The sequence below is a fragment of the Scomber scombrus genome, chromosome 10 (assembly GCF_963691925.1).
Source record: "Scomber scombrus chromosome 10, fScoSco1.1, whole genome shotgun sequence".
NCBI classification, from domain to species: Eukaryota; Metazoa; Chordata; class Actinopteri; order Scombriformes; family Scombridae; genus Scomber; species Scomber scombrus.
In genome coordinates this window covers 4,875,732-4,891,118 of record NC_084979.1, presented here as the reverse complement: position 1 = coordinate 4,891,118, position 15,387 = coordinate 4,875,732, and the positions used below count along the sequence as shown (strand labels likewise).

The window sequence follows — 15,387 nt, the reverse complement described above, 5'->3', positions numbered from 1 at the left end:
TTTTAATGATGCTCCTAAACAGATAATGGAAAAATGTCTGGCTGCTGAGCCCCCTCACCCCTCACTATTGGGAACACCGCCCAACCCTAGCAGAGAAGAACTCCTAATCTATTTGAGACAAATATATTACAAGATAATGAGCTTCCTTTGTTACGTTTACTGAGCCCTAAAAGCCACTCATGCACACTACAATTATAATCATTAACAGATACAATTATTCCAATTGTAAAGATTAGTGTTTTAATGTGCCCCAAGCTATTTCCTAACATACTGAAAATCCACCTGCTGCACTGTTAAAATACTACACTACTGTTACATTTTAACAGCCACATAGTTAAGACCAGTGAGCACTAGCCTAACCTCAAACCTTCACCGCAAGACTAATCCAACCCCCCAAAAAAAAGAATACCATACAAACATATACATATATTTAAACCTTTTTCCAGCTTCATACTTACACAGCCGCAGGTCACCTCACTCTCCTCTGCACTGCCCGCTCAGAACTGCTCACTCTGTGTCTCTGTAGTCTTTTGACAGTGTGTGTGTGTGTGTGTGTGTGTGTGTGTGTGTGTGTGTGTGTGTGTGTGTAGATGCGTGTGTAGATTTCCCGTATCCTGAGTGCGCACATGTGCAGGACAGCGGGACCCACGATGTGTATATTTACGCGTGCATGCACATGTGTGCCGTGTATGTGCGGTCAGAATGCGTAAAACAAACTTGAAAGCGCAATCGACGGCGGCGGTGTAAAAACAGAGGGAACCGCCGCCGGCCAATTGGAACACAGAGTGTGTGTGTGTGTGTGTGTGTGTGTGTGTGGGACACCCCCTTACCCCCCCCTGCCTCTCTTACACTTAATTTCTCTCCTCCCCTCCCTTTCGCCCTCCCTCGCTCCCTCCGGCTCGTCACTGGGGCACTGGGGTGAACGGGCAGCTATTCTTATTCTAATTCCTCTGTCACTCTGTGGGCCACTGGCTGAAAGAAGGGGAATGGTCTCCAGGCTTTTGGAATGCACCGACCCCTTTTTTCTTCTGGACACTGAGGGGAGAGTGAAGAGCAACGAGAGGCCAGTGAAAGAGAGAGGAAAGAGAAAGCAAAGAGAGAGAGATGTTAGCGGGGTGAAATCTTTTAGTAAAAGAAGGAGAGAGCGACGGAGACACACGTTGGCTTTCTGGGGTAAACCAGGCCACACGGTGCTGCCGCCGCCCTCTCCACCTTCATGGAACTTCTACCAACAGATGAAAGCTTCACCTCGACTCTGACCGACTTCTACTTTGCTCTCTGCACTAAAACTCTTCGAGTTTAGGAGGAAGTTTCTGGACTGAAACAGCTGAAAAAGTTTAAGCTTAACTTAGTTTAACTTCTTTTGATTGAGTCACTCTTATTTAATTGTGCACAGTCACCACGTCTTAGGTGTAAATGTTGCTTCTAGACACTGTTGTAAAGGGAGAACAAAGGTGATGAACAAAACTGGTACCAGACACATGTGCGGGCCAAATCTGGCGGAGTTTCACTTTGCTCGTGTGTATGACTCAATCAGTCTGATTGCACAGGGTGAGCTGAGCCGTGGTATTAAAAAAAAAAAAAAAAAAAAAAAAAAAAGACTGAAGTGACTCCCTTTTTATGATTACAGCTGAAGATTAGAAAAGAGAAAGCGAATGGGAAAGGATGGGTGGATATTTGTGCCACTGCGTGTAAGATGTGCATGCATGTGTGTAATTCAGGGCTTGACAACAACCAAAAAAAGAAAAAGAAGAAGAAAAGAAAATGCAGGAGAGAACAAAGCAGTGTGCACAATCACAGCTCTGTGTTTGATGTGACCTTTGACCCCCCCCCCCCCCCCATCTACTGAAGGGGGGGTAGATGGAGAGATGCGGAGAGATGCGGACCAGGGCAGGGCTGGGGGGCGCTTGACATGTCACACAGCGACCACAGTAAAGTAGGAAAGTGGAGCTAGGCTTGCTGTGTATTCTTTATGTGTTAATGCAGGTATTACGTTTTAAAAAGCAACATTTTAACAAGCAAAACAAACAGGAGGAGAAGTGTCAGACTGTACTTGCTGATCCTAGTGACTTTGACGCCAGCATACTCAGTCACATCAACAAAAGATAAAGCGAAAACCTGAAGAAAGTTCGCTGTCTCCTCTACAAAGCCGAGGAATCTCACGACTGCAGTCCAAACAATCTCAGACTCCCATATCCTTTAACACGAAAACATGATAAGCCTGACTCTGCTTGTGTGTGTGTGTGTGTGTGTGTGTGTGTGTGTGTGTGTGTGTGTGTATGTGTGTGTGTGTGTGTGTGTGTGTGCGTGTGCGTGTGCGTGATTGCTTGCATGACTTTGTGTACACATCAAATTGAAGGGCTTTTCAGTCTGAGCTGCCGAACACGCTGCCAGTACGCTTACAGCTGGAGAGACTGTTGTTGGAGGTATTGTAAAACAGGGCAGGGCTGGAATTGGGATCGGATCAGTCTGATGAGCTCATGGAGGAAGTTGGCCTCCGCTCACAGAAACAGGTGACTCAGTAAGAAAAGAGCTGCCGGTACCTGTACTGATCTGAGGGGAAATATTAACAAAGCACAAGGCTTAATACACTAAAAAAGAGCAAGCAAAATGAAAAAAGGGGGATATATGTATCAAATTGCCAAACAAAGAGGCAGTACAGTACAATAAAGACTACAATTATGTACAAGACTACAATAAAAACAATAGAGACTACACTGATTCCATTTAACTCCAGTTGGCACACAGCTACAAGTGCCATAAAAATACCTGCAGCGTGCAGCAAAAAGCAGGTGACATGCATTCCAGCGTGGTTAAAAACTGACCTTTGATCAAATCACCCAACTGCAGGGACACTCAAGTCATATCTGCAGGAGAAAGACCTGTAGGAAAGTAGCACAGGACTTCGAAGAGATAGCACAGTGTTGCTCAGTAAAACTCTAAAAAGTGGCTGTTGAAAAGACAAACTGCCACCTCTGAATGCTGTCGCGCTTCTCAATAAATCTGAGTAAAATGTGGCGGATGTGAAATGAAACGCAGTGATCACCAACTCAGTGAATCTTTAGCTGCATCTGCCTTCACTCCTCAGTAGTTAGTGATTTATATGAGCGAGAATGTTTTTCAGCAACTCACAGGGATGTGATGAGATATTTCTTTCTTTCCAATGAGGTCAAAGGTCACTTCCTTTATTCAAAAAGCAATATGTTTTATAGCTACGCTAGCTGCCGGTGTGTTTAAGTTTCTTCATGTGTGTATTTCTGCCTCTTTTTCCATTACTTTCTCCCTTTCCCTACACAGGATGTCCCGACTCCTTATTACTGAAAAACTGCCAATAAAAGCAATGTTCAGTTCTTATGATAAATGTTTAAATATGGTACAGAATAAATTCAGTTAGACCTCAAAAATTAGTATATATATATATATATATATATATATATATATATATATATATATAAATATATAGACTTATCGTATGATACATGGACATGACCTTTTTTTTACCTCAATATTGCCACACTTCACATTAGCAGCTAAGAGGCTATTCATGTCACATTGGTTAAGCAAGTAGTGTCCTCCATTCCTCACTGTGTACGTCCTGAGTGGAGACTGCAGAAGTGAGCAGCGCCGCTTATATGGAATTAAAGGTAAATAACCTTTAATTAAAGGTAAGGATGCTTTTCATGCATTACCTTATTTGAACCAGTCATTTTTATTTCACAGCTTTGAGGACACCCAGGATTACAGTAGTCAAGCAGCTCTTTGTATCTGCACGTTTGAGTCATGTATTACTGTAACACACCCTCCCCAAATCAGACACATCCTCTATAAAATTATATGGTATTAAAACACCTTCTAGGAAAGCAATGTCCTACAATGTCCTTTCATCATGAACACATAGAAAGCTTGAAATTCAGCTCTTGACTTGTCTCCACAAACTTTTCAGCGAGGGTGTAATGAGGCCTCCACAGCCTACATGTACGATAGATTTCACGCCTGGATACCGACTAATATCATAAGAGCTCAAAGTAAATCATTAACTGTCCATATATGCTTAATGTGACAGAGTTTAACCATAGTGTCAAACAAGAAAACAGCTTTCCTTCAAACATTTTATTCTAATCTCCTTCATAAATCGCCATATCATCATCTGTGGAGCCAAAATGGAATCTCATAACACTGTCTGGATGTTTACTAGAACTTCTGCTGGTCTTAGTACAGTTAAAAAAAAGAAAAAAGATTAGCATCAAAGATAATTCTCTATTTCAGGACAGTAGAGAGTTAAATCTCTTGCTGTGAGATGTACTGCAGATTTTTACTGCTATCCACTCAGACTTTAATCTTTGTTCCACACAGACACACACACATCTCACAGGGTGTACATGCATTCCTGCTCATACACAAGCAAAGATGTTTGATCTATACCTGTGTGATGTCTTTCTGTTCAATCCAACAACTTCAATCTGAGTAGATCCATTCCAATGAGGGAGTCCAGTGATTTATAACAGAAATTAATCTTTAACTAAACTCAGAGGGACACACCTGCAAGGCCAACAAAAAGCTCATGAGAAGAGGCATGACCAGACAGTAGCCGGCGAGGAGCCTTTGAGGTGATCATACCGACACAATCACAGCGTTCATGTTTGGACTAGACAGCTGCAGAGACAGTAGGTGAGAGTTGGAGGTGAAAAGGGCCGCTCTGAGTTTGTGGCTCGGCGTTCAGTGGAGGTCAACAGAGTGCAGATTAGTCGGGCGGAGCTTCAGAGATGTGATTTAAGAAAATACTAATGTGGCCCAGGTACTCAACACTGTTTTTTATCCCTGTAAGGACAATTACTCAATCACTTAATCACTCAGATTAACAATTATAAATATGTACCACTTACCCATTGAAGGGAATGGGAAAGTGTACTTTGGGATACAAATTACTTTCATAGGTGAACTTGAATGCAGCATTCATCTTGCATTCCCAAATTTGACTGTACGCTTCACAAAGACATTGGTCGGATTTAAGTGAGAAAAGCAGCCGCGACACAAAGTTAGCTCTAACAGGTAGTGTCACATGAACTGTGTACCAGACCATGAATGGACAGCACAGGGTTAAGAGTAAATTGCTATGGGAACGAATCAGATCCTAATGAATTCAAAACGCTGTGAAATGAAGAGTGAACTGAATCACTCTGTAGATTGTAGATCAGTTTTCTAAACACTGTAATTCTTAGCTTCTGCTCACCGTTAGTGGTGTACATGACTGAATTTTAAGCTTGATGATTGGCTGTTTCTTACTGAAATGCACCTGTGGAATCTTAGATCATTTCTACCCCAAACTTTTTATATCCAGTCTTGTAGCTTTAACCTTTTAGTTGTTCAGATTGTTTTTAATGAAGATTTAAGACCAGAATAGTTTCATGCTGATCCAAGCTGTCGAAACGCTCAAACTGTCACATAACATTGTCTATGGGAAAAATGAATGGGATCTTTACTCCTGGAGCCAGAGACACCTGGAATAGCATTATATACCCACTTTGAACTATTTCATTCTTTTTTTCATTCAACACCATCAGTCTGGCTCATGAACTCTAACCTCATTATTGATCACAGATCCTGATAAATGATCATTAAACACACAGTAACAGTGTGAGCTGCCTTCTTCCTCACTAACTTCTGTGCAAAACTATCCACCACCTTATTCAAATCCAGACCACTAGCTGCTAACAGCTAATCCTGCACTCTGAGCTAAAATGAAGGTTTACTTCTTGAAATATTGAACATGTTCTACCTATTACCGTTGCAATTTCCTAATCAGCTCACAGTGATTCTGGTTTATTCATACTCCATTTCCCTCATTGTTGGCTTGTACTTGAAATCACCTCAATAACATTTAATTAATTAAGATTGATGCAATTAAGGAGAGCCGTGTAATTCATGTTTATTTCACCACATTCATCAGTTAACATCCAACAAGCTGATCTGAGACGTGCTTTATCTCATCCATCTGAATATGAAGCCTTTTAACGCTTGGTGAATTAGCTACATGGGGGTGGTGTTGCCAGCCTTGACAGGTTGGATATTAATGCTACCATATCACGGCATGACGCTCTGTAACATATCTGCTTGCTGCTGTTAAACAGAGACATGAGGGTTGACTGAGGTCAAAGCCATTAACCTTTTTTACTGTGAACAATTTGCACTTGGAACAAGTTATTTAAAAAGCAGGCAGGTGGGGGGACGTTTCCTGGCCATATAAAAGTTAGACGGAATATTCTGGGCCACTTTTTGAGTAACTCGTATATCAGGAAATTGCACTTCCTGTCATTGATGAGGCAGTATGTGATGTGAGGTGCTTGCCATCAGCCATTTCCAGTGTAAATTTCCTCTCTTTCTTTGTGTGTGTGTGTGTGTGTGTGTGTGTGTGTGTGTGTGTGTGTGTGGCATTGATTGCAGCTCATCAGACAGGCCGACAGACATTAAAAAAGAGAAAAAAAGAAAAGATTACGGTATTGTGAGGAGAGACAGATGATTCACTGTTGCTCTGCAAGCCAGAGACGTTCTGACATGTGTCTGTTTAATCATCTACCTATAATATAACAGCTGACACAGATCACAGAGAGATTCATATAGTTTATATGAATTGTGGCATATTGCAAATGAAATATTTCCCAGATGTCATAAACAGAAAAGCTTCACTAAACACTTTATGCAGCTAATAACAAACAACATGCATCAAATAAACGATCATGTTGGCCTAGAAAACTTTTTTCTTCTACGAAAAATGTGATTTATGGGTTTTACTAATGTGTGTAACAGTAATAAATATAGTTACAGTAGCTGATCTAAACAATATAACAACCTGCCAATTCATTTTCTTATGATTTCTAAAATATTAACTCTGCTTTCTTCAATCATTCTAACACAGCCATTAACTCTATATTAAAGCTATTAAAGTATTCATGTTTTACACAGTGAGAAGAAAATGTAACATATTGATGATAAGTGACAAAAAGTTAAAAAACAACTGATTTTCACATATTTTTGAAAATGATGATCAATAGGCCTCATTTAAATGAAATTATACCTCAATTTTGAGTTAACACCTGTCAAATTTGGAACATGGAAGGACAACAGGAGGGTTACATGATATGAATGAAGTAGGACTGCAACTAATGATTATTTTCACTATTGATTAGTCTTCTGATTATTTTCAATTTATCGATTAATTGTCTGCACTACAAAATGTCAGAATGTCAGTCCAAGCTGATGTCCTCAAATGTCCACAACCCAAAGATATTCAGTTTACTGTCATAGAGGTTCTAAAAATTTGAATATTTTCTTCATAAAAATGACTCAAAAACAGACTATCAATGAGTTGGTGATAAATTCAATAGCTGGCAACTTATCGATCAATCGACTAACTGCTGTTATATGGGTCAGTGACAAATAAGGATTGGCAGGATGAACAATTCAAAAATATGTTAAAAACTAGTTTTAAAAGCAGCATCAGGTTTTTTTAAAATGTACATTTTGTATTTGTGTTGGTTTTATGTCATTTGAAATGACATTTGCACCATTTTTTACCAAAAGTAAGACTGAAAATGCTGAAAATGTCAAATGGTGTAACGACAAAAGAATGATTAATATTAAATATTTTATCCACCTACAGTGTATTTAAGTGGACTTATACTGATTACTAAAAAAATGGTTCCTGATTGACCTGATTCCCCAGATTAAATGTAATATTTAGAACAACTGTATTCCTTTACCTTTATTTAATATAAAAAGTTATAATGTAAGATCATGCCAAACTAGTTGATATGGTGTTTTATTGAGAATTTAGTGTTTTTAAGCAAATTGAATTATTTGGTACAAAGTTTTTATGGTTACACCACTTAGGCAATTTTGCCATAATCCTCTAATATATTCTTAATAATTTCATGCTTGGCCCCCAAAAAAAGAATGTGTGCAAATTATTCATACGTTTATTTTCACATTTTAACCCCTTTCAATTTGACTAAACCACATGGACACAAAAAAGTCACTGACCATAAAGAGATCAATTTATACATTTTCATTTTTTATAAACTTAATAATTAATAGATGAAATTTAAGAAAGACAAAAATTATTCGCAATCACTCTTCGTCTGTGTTAATGAAGCTAAACGACTGGGAGGAAACTTCACTTCCACACAGGAAGAAAGAAGCAAAAGAAGAAGAGGAGACTTGAAAAAAAAAGGAAGAGGCGTAGCAGTAATCAGCCCCTCTTGTCAGCGAGTAGCAAACAAGGGCTTGATTTGTATCAGGGGAATATGATTATGAGCGTCTCAGCCTGCAGAGGCCCAGACAGAGGCTCACATATCAAAGACACACTGATACTGAACAAGGTGGAGCGGCAGCGAGAGGCCTCTGGATGTATAGATAATCTACACACACACACACACACACACACACACACACACACACACACACACACACACAGACTGAAGAACATGCTGTATCACACTTCTGAATCCTATCTTCCATTTCTGCCAAGTCTGTTCCTCTACATGCCACTAAATTCTACACACTGCTCCTTTAAATCACTTTTTTTCACTTCTTCTAAACAATATAGCATCTGAAACCTGCCAGCCACATATATATAATGTACTCTATGTCATCAAAACCAATCCAGGGTCAACTGCATCAGCAGCCACCAACCTCACACAGCCACTTCTACCATTTGGGGTCCTGAGTGACTCGTGGATCCTCTTAACCCCCCAGGTTAGAGTTGATCTCAGCAGTAGGACGAGGGGTCAGGTCCCTGAGCTGATTAAAGCTAGACTAAGCCTGCAAGGGGCCATGGGAACTTGCGCCTCCAAACACACACACACGTCTAAATACCTTGACATAGAAGAGTTGGGTAAAAAAAAAAGGCATGACAGTTTGACATTCTTGATTTGAAGAAGCATTTGTAGGACGAAGTTAATGTAGGAGAAGGTGGTTTTCAATGTCAGTATGGCAATGTTCCTGGATAGTAAGAGCTCAGAGGTAACAAGTGTGGAAACAACCCTCTGATGCTCTCTTGTTCTGCACCTGCAGCTGACATTTGAATATCATCCATTTCAGTTCAGATGGAGAATCTGAGCTCTCCTCTCCAGTAAACTACACTACCGGTTAATCTGATAGGAATGTGTGCAACAGTGTCAGAGAACCTGCCTCCCAACCACAAATGACCCACCGGTGTCAGTGAGCGAGCAGACACGCGGGCACGCACACACAAACGCCCACGCGCACACAAACACGCACGCGCACGCACACTACAAGTCATCAAGTATCTCAACCACGAAAGTTTTCAATTCCTCATCTCAATCTCTGCATTGAGTATGAGACTACTTTTGCTTGCTGTATGTCCTCATTAAGTTTTAATGAGCTGCACTTGTTGCCTTGGTTGCTTAAAGCTCACGGATATTTAAAAAAAATAATAAAAAAATTAACAAAAACTTTTTAAACTAGCACTTTTTAACATAACGATATCATTTATGGGTTATTAGCTGACCGGCTAAACCTGCAGGACATTCTTATTAGCTTAATAATTCACAATAGCTAAACTGCTACTTTTTACTTTTATTGTTTGTATTGTTTATATTGTTTTTTCAGGTTATATATTGGCACTTCTTTATTAAATTTGAGGCAACAATGTGGAGTTTGTTTACACAACACTTTAAAATGTAATACTTAGTGCTCCACTACATTAACGTGACAGCAAGCTAACCCCAAGTAGCCGAGCATAACAACGCCACAAAGTATACGCTCAAGTTGTATAAAACTATAGCAATAGCAGTAGAACTAGTAAGTTACGGGAGATATAGTGTTGTGTAGAGGTTCGTGTTTAAACTCAGTGTTCAGCAGAGCCAGCAGCAGACACTCACTGCCCCTGTAGGAGTATCATGGTAACAAACCGCGCTGCTTATTTATGCGTTATTGAGTTTAGTTGAAGTGCGGTCCCAAGAGAAATGTTAGCAAAGACGGAAGATGTAGCGCTCACCTGCTCGGTAGTTTTCAGCGGCTCCTCTCCCTCTCTCTCCCACTCTCTCTCTCTCTTTCACACTCTCTCTCTCACACACACGCACACACACACACCCAACGTCCCGCTGAGGCTGCACCGCCCGTGTGAATTCGTTCTCCGGTCTGGCAGAGGTACAGTAACAGCGGTAGAGGAGGTGGAGCCGCAAGGTGTCACCGAGAACAGCTCATTTTTCCCCCCCCGGTAAAACAAACGCAGGTAGACTCCATACATCCACAGAGCAGGACCCCACCCTTTCCAGGCCAAGCCCACTGATATGGGTAAAGATTAGGCTCACAAATTCCCCACAGTGGAAGAGTGTTCATTTTGCTCTGGACTGTTCTCTGTTAAAACGTGTGTATGAACACTTCATCCCCTCCTGAACATAAAGGACAGGTTCACTATTTTTCAAGTCAGTCCTAAGCAACAGTCAGGTGTCCAAGTGAACTTTGAAACATGTTTTTCTTGCTGTAATCATTCCTCATGTTCATACTGATTATAGGAAGATCTCTTCATAATGCACTTACAATGTAAATGATGGAGGACAAAATCCACAGTCATCCTTCTGTGTAAAAATGTATTTAAAAGTTGATCTGAAGCTAATATGAAGCTTCAGTCGTCCAAATGAGTCAAATAAAGTCTCCTATGTTTCAACGTTACAGTCTTTTTAGTACCAAAGTCTTTTTGTTACTATACTTCCACCACAGTTCAACAGGGAAACATTAAGAGGGTATTTGATGCTAAAAAGACTGTAAATGTGTCAGATATCACTTGATGTGACTAACTCACACTGCTGAAGCCTCATATTAGCTTCACATCTACTTTTAAATGACTGTGTGGACACACTGTGGATTATGTCCTCCATCACTTATATTGAAAGCACATTTGAAGGAGATGTTTTAATAGTCAGCATGAACAGGACGAATGAGTGAGGGAAACCTCTTTTGGTTCATATGGACACTTGAATGCTGGAGGCCACATTCATCTTATATACACAAGCATTTTTTCCATCATCTTTCACCAGGCAGAAAGATGGTACAATTTCCACACATGCTGCACATTTTTCAATTACCTTGACTCTTGCAATTGATATCAATGTGATTCACGCAGTATACACCATGCCCATATTTAAATGCACTAGTGAGCTGCAGCGTATTGGGCTCCATCAGCATTTACACATACAGCACCAGTCAAAAGTTTGGACACAGCTTCTCATTCACTTGAATGACAGAGTGTGTTCAGACTTTTGACTGGTGCTGGAAGTCCTTTCTTTCAATCACACAGATGCATGGTTAAAGATACAAACGACAAATGAGAAAACTTCTATTGCTGAGGAAGAGCATGATATGCAATTGAAAGATTGGGAAATGCTAGTTAGTGGAACATGAGTCAAGTTTAAAAAAAAAAAATTAAAACCCAATTTTGAAAGTGAAACAGATTGTAACTCATTTAATAACATATTTAAAAAAAAAAAAAAGTTTTTACTGATATAGTCATACATTTTCTATTATCCAACAGAGTGACTTATAGAAATTGGTCAAAGCTCAACATAACAGAACTTCTACCATACTGTGGTGTTAGTTGAAGTCTTGTGTTTAAGTCTTTTATTTTACCTGCATATAGATATATATTCAATTTAAGATGCACATTTGTCTTTATGTAAAATTTCATCTTTTGGGACCCTAATTGTCTGGGTAAATCAAGCACCTTATCACATCAACAGGTTTACACAGCATGAATTGTATTCATCCTATCCACAATGATACCGTCTGCGGTTTCCAATGTGCACGTTACTTCTTCTAATCAGTGTGATTCCTTTCCTATATGAACATGTCCCTACAGAATTTGTAGTAGTGAGAGAGCCTCGTCTTGCTTCACGAGGGGAATATATTAGGATAGCTCATCACGGACAGGATTTGTACCATGGGAGTTATCACGAGATGATGACAATCTCCATCGCCAAGCTCATTATGTGGTGCCAGCCAAGTCAACTGATGCGTATCACATATCCCCAACCAGCAGCCGCCTCATACAAGGACAGCCTCCATTGTAGGGCGATGACATGCGTGGTGTGGGCATGTGAATAATAATATAGTAAATGTATGTTTCACAGTGACCATGTTCTGTAGAGACAGATACAGGGGGAAAAAAAGAGACACCGGGAATAGTAATGTGTTCAGTTTAAGAGGGAGAAGATGAGAGACAACAGGACAGAGGAGTCAGTGTAAACTCTACCATCATGACCTAGCAAAGGTTGTGTAAGTAAAACCCAGGAATGACTGGAATCCATAATTATCAACTATTTTTTGTGCAGCTGTATTCTCCTGTTATACAAACATGGAAGTAAACAACAAGTACAAAAAAAAAACAAACCCAAACATGATAAGGCGGGTTGTTATCGAATGTCGGCCTGTTATTTAATTCTATCCTGTATATGCAAGCACCAAGGACACGCGGTGAACAACAAAAACAGGATGGGATGAGCAGCAGTGCGGCAGAAGAGTGGCAATGAGAGAATAAAAAGAATGTAAACTGATGAGGGGAAACGGAAGGAATTAAGAAAATGTGACAGAACAGCTAACAAAAAAATACATCACAATAACGAAGAAAGAGAGATAAGTGAGAATGCTGCATGGCTGGAAGGGGAGGCTGTAATTTGCTTAAAGCTATACTCTTTGGACGGGGAAACATCTGGAGACGGTGTTTCATAAACAATCTAAAAGACAGCACCTTTGTCAGTGAGGGCGGCAAAAGAAAGCTCTTTGTATTGATACATAATGATCAAGGTCTGCCCTCTAGTGAGAAAACAGATCCACGCCTACATGGCTGGTTGTGGACAGTGCAGCAGTTTTTAAAAAAAGATGAATGAATGAAAATACGCACATTGGACTTTAAATTTCTGTTATATTTTCTCTTAACAGAAATTTAAGAGAAAATTCATGAGAAATTTAAAGTCCAATGTGCATATTTTCATTAACTCCAGATGCACCAAACGTTCTTAACCACCCAAATCTGCTCTTACCCAGCTGTGCTGAATGATGAATCCCACTTGATATTAAAGTGGAGGCATGTGGCTGATTGTTTGTTATTAGCATAGGTAAATGTTTGCTCTTATCTTGATACGAGTGTCCTTGACTCATAAAATCGTCTCTTACCTATAAGAGAAGAGCAAAAGAAAGAAAACATTGGTGAATCCCAAAAAATAACAAAATAAGGTAGGATAAGGTAAGGTAAGGTATCTTTATTATTCCCCCTAGGGAGAAATTCAAAATTGACACAACAGTAGCCTTGTAATGGTGAAAGTGATTTTTTTTTTAAAAACTATATACAATAAAAAATGTCTTTGTAAAATAATCTGCAATTATATAAATATGCAATATACATAAATTCCTGATACTATATACTATAAGTGTGCAATGTTCCTGGGATTTACAAACTAAGGTTCAATGTAAAAACAGTAAAGCTGGTGTGGTTGGATGTTAAAACATTTGAATGATCCTCCAGCAGACAGAGTTTAATCTCTAACTCATATCAAAAAGAGAAAATAGTGTGACAAAAATGTAAATACATATATAATTGAAGCTTTTATGTGCTTTCACTAACAGAACCACCAAACGGCCAGTCTGTTGGTAATTTTTGACTTTCATTTTACACTAAATATCTTTTCATGATCAGCAGTTTATGACATATTTGATCATTGGCAACAAAGGAGATGAATATGAATCTTGATTTTATTTTATAAACTGTGTAAACGTATACAGGAAGTGCTCAGCACAACAGCAGCGGCATGCCGCATTGTTAATCATAAACAGAAAGAAAAAAAAAGAACAAGCAAACAAATTATTAAACTTTTTCTTTATATAGGTGTTTGGTTTATGTACCAGCCTAATGCAGAGTCTACTTATAAAGTGCTATCATGAACACAGAGAGAGAGGTTGGGGTGATTTCCACTCTTTGGTTGTCAGTGTCTGGCTAATTATAATTACCATCTGGATCCAAATGGCATCAGGGGTAACCAAAATTTTAGGAAAGATGGACCAACCTCACAAAACACACAAAGTCTGCTTGAGTGCTTGAATTTCTCTTACTGAAACCTATAAAACAGGTTCTGACAGCTGGCTTAAATATTTTGCATGTTAGGATTTGCACAATTGGCTTGTCACTAAACATGATCAATAACACATTTGATTGGAAAAGCAGTTTAGGTATTTTGATCACAGAGGCAAACTGAATGCATCACTGGATCTTCATTTGACAATATTGTGTCAAAGCAACTGAGAAAAACTGTATACTATGTATAGTTACAACCACCAACTACTACAGTAGTAAAATGAATAACTCGTATTGATTATCTATTTATGTATTATTTATCAAGGTAGAGCTGCTGTCAGTTAAAGAAGATCACAGGCCTCAGGTGCTTCCTTTGCAATCAAAATCCATTATCACCCACTATATATCCACATATGAGTGCCCTTTTGGTATCAAATGAACAGTATATTGGTAATATTATTATACAAGGTGTATTTGGAAATTAGTTTTTCTGTCTTTTCTTCTCTTTTCTTCAATTGCTTCTTCTTCATTTGTGTATATTTTCTCCATATCTTGCATTTATGTCAGTCAGTTGTGCCATCCTGCGTGAATCTAAATAGACATCACTTATTCTTATGTGCATGTTCAAAATATAAACAAATTTGTACATGACCATGCGGAGATGGTCCATAGTAACTGTGTCCTAGCAACTAATAGCTCCTACATAAATTTGACCCTAAACATTATGTAAGGGTTAAAAGGTACAATTATGTACTCTCACTTGACAAATCGTTCCATATAATGATTCATTCGGAAAATCGGATTTTGACTCTGCGCTGTAGTCAGCGGGGCTCAATGAGTCACAGCAAAGAAAAGCATCCATAGAATGTCTACAGAAATGTCAGGTTCTATAGTCGCTGTGACCAGTGGTGACATCAGTTTCACGAAGGAAAGTAGCTGTAAGTACATTTATATTGTCAGTACTCAACAAGGACTCAAGGACAAGGACTGCTCATGACTCTAAACCATAGACATGCTATGAAGACCTAAGGGAACATGACTTCATGTTATCAGGGTTAATTGAAAATGTTGGTTGAAGGACACAGATGAATTGAGCTATTTTGGAAGTTCAAGAGGGTTGAGTGACATATGCGGACTTTATAGACGGGTTTCTTGTGTACAAAAAATACTAGGTGCGTGCGCCACCAGGGGGCAAAAGACTGCTTCGGAGTGAACTGATATCAATGTAGATGCCGCATTGTTTGTAAGTTCTCGCTGACTCAACTGCAATAAGATGTAATTATATAGAAAAATCTCTTTGTCTT

At 39.2% G+C, this 15,387-nt stretch overlaps 1 protein-coding gene across 1 annotated transcript in view; it reads right to left on the bottom strand.

The window, feature by feature from the left end:
* The window catches only part of lamb2l (laminin, beta 2-like), a 54,981-nt gene extending 44,850 nt beyond the window's left edge, over positions 1-10,131 (bottom strand). Inside the window, exon 1 of the mRNA XM_062426717.1 lies at positions 10,016-10,131. The gene's annotated coding sequence lies outside the window, so the exon portion shown is untranslated. The remainder of the gene's footprint in view (positions 1-10,015) is intronic.
* Positions 10,132-15,387: the final 5,256 nt, after the last annotated feature.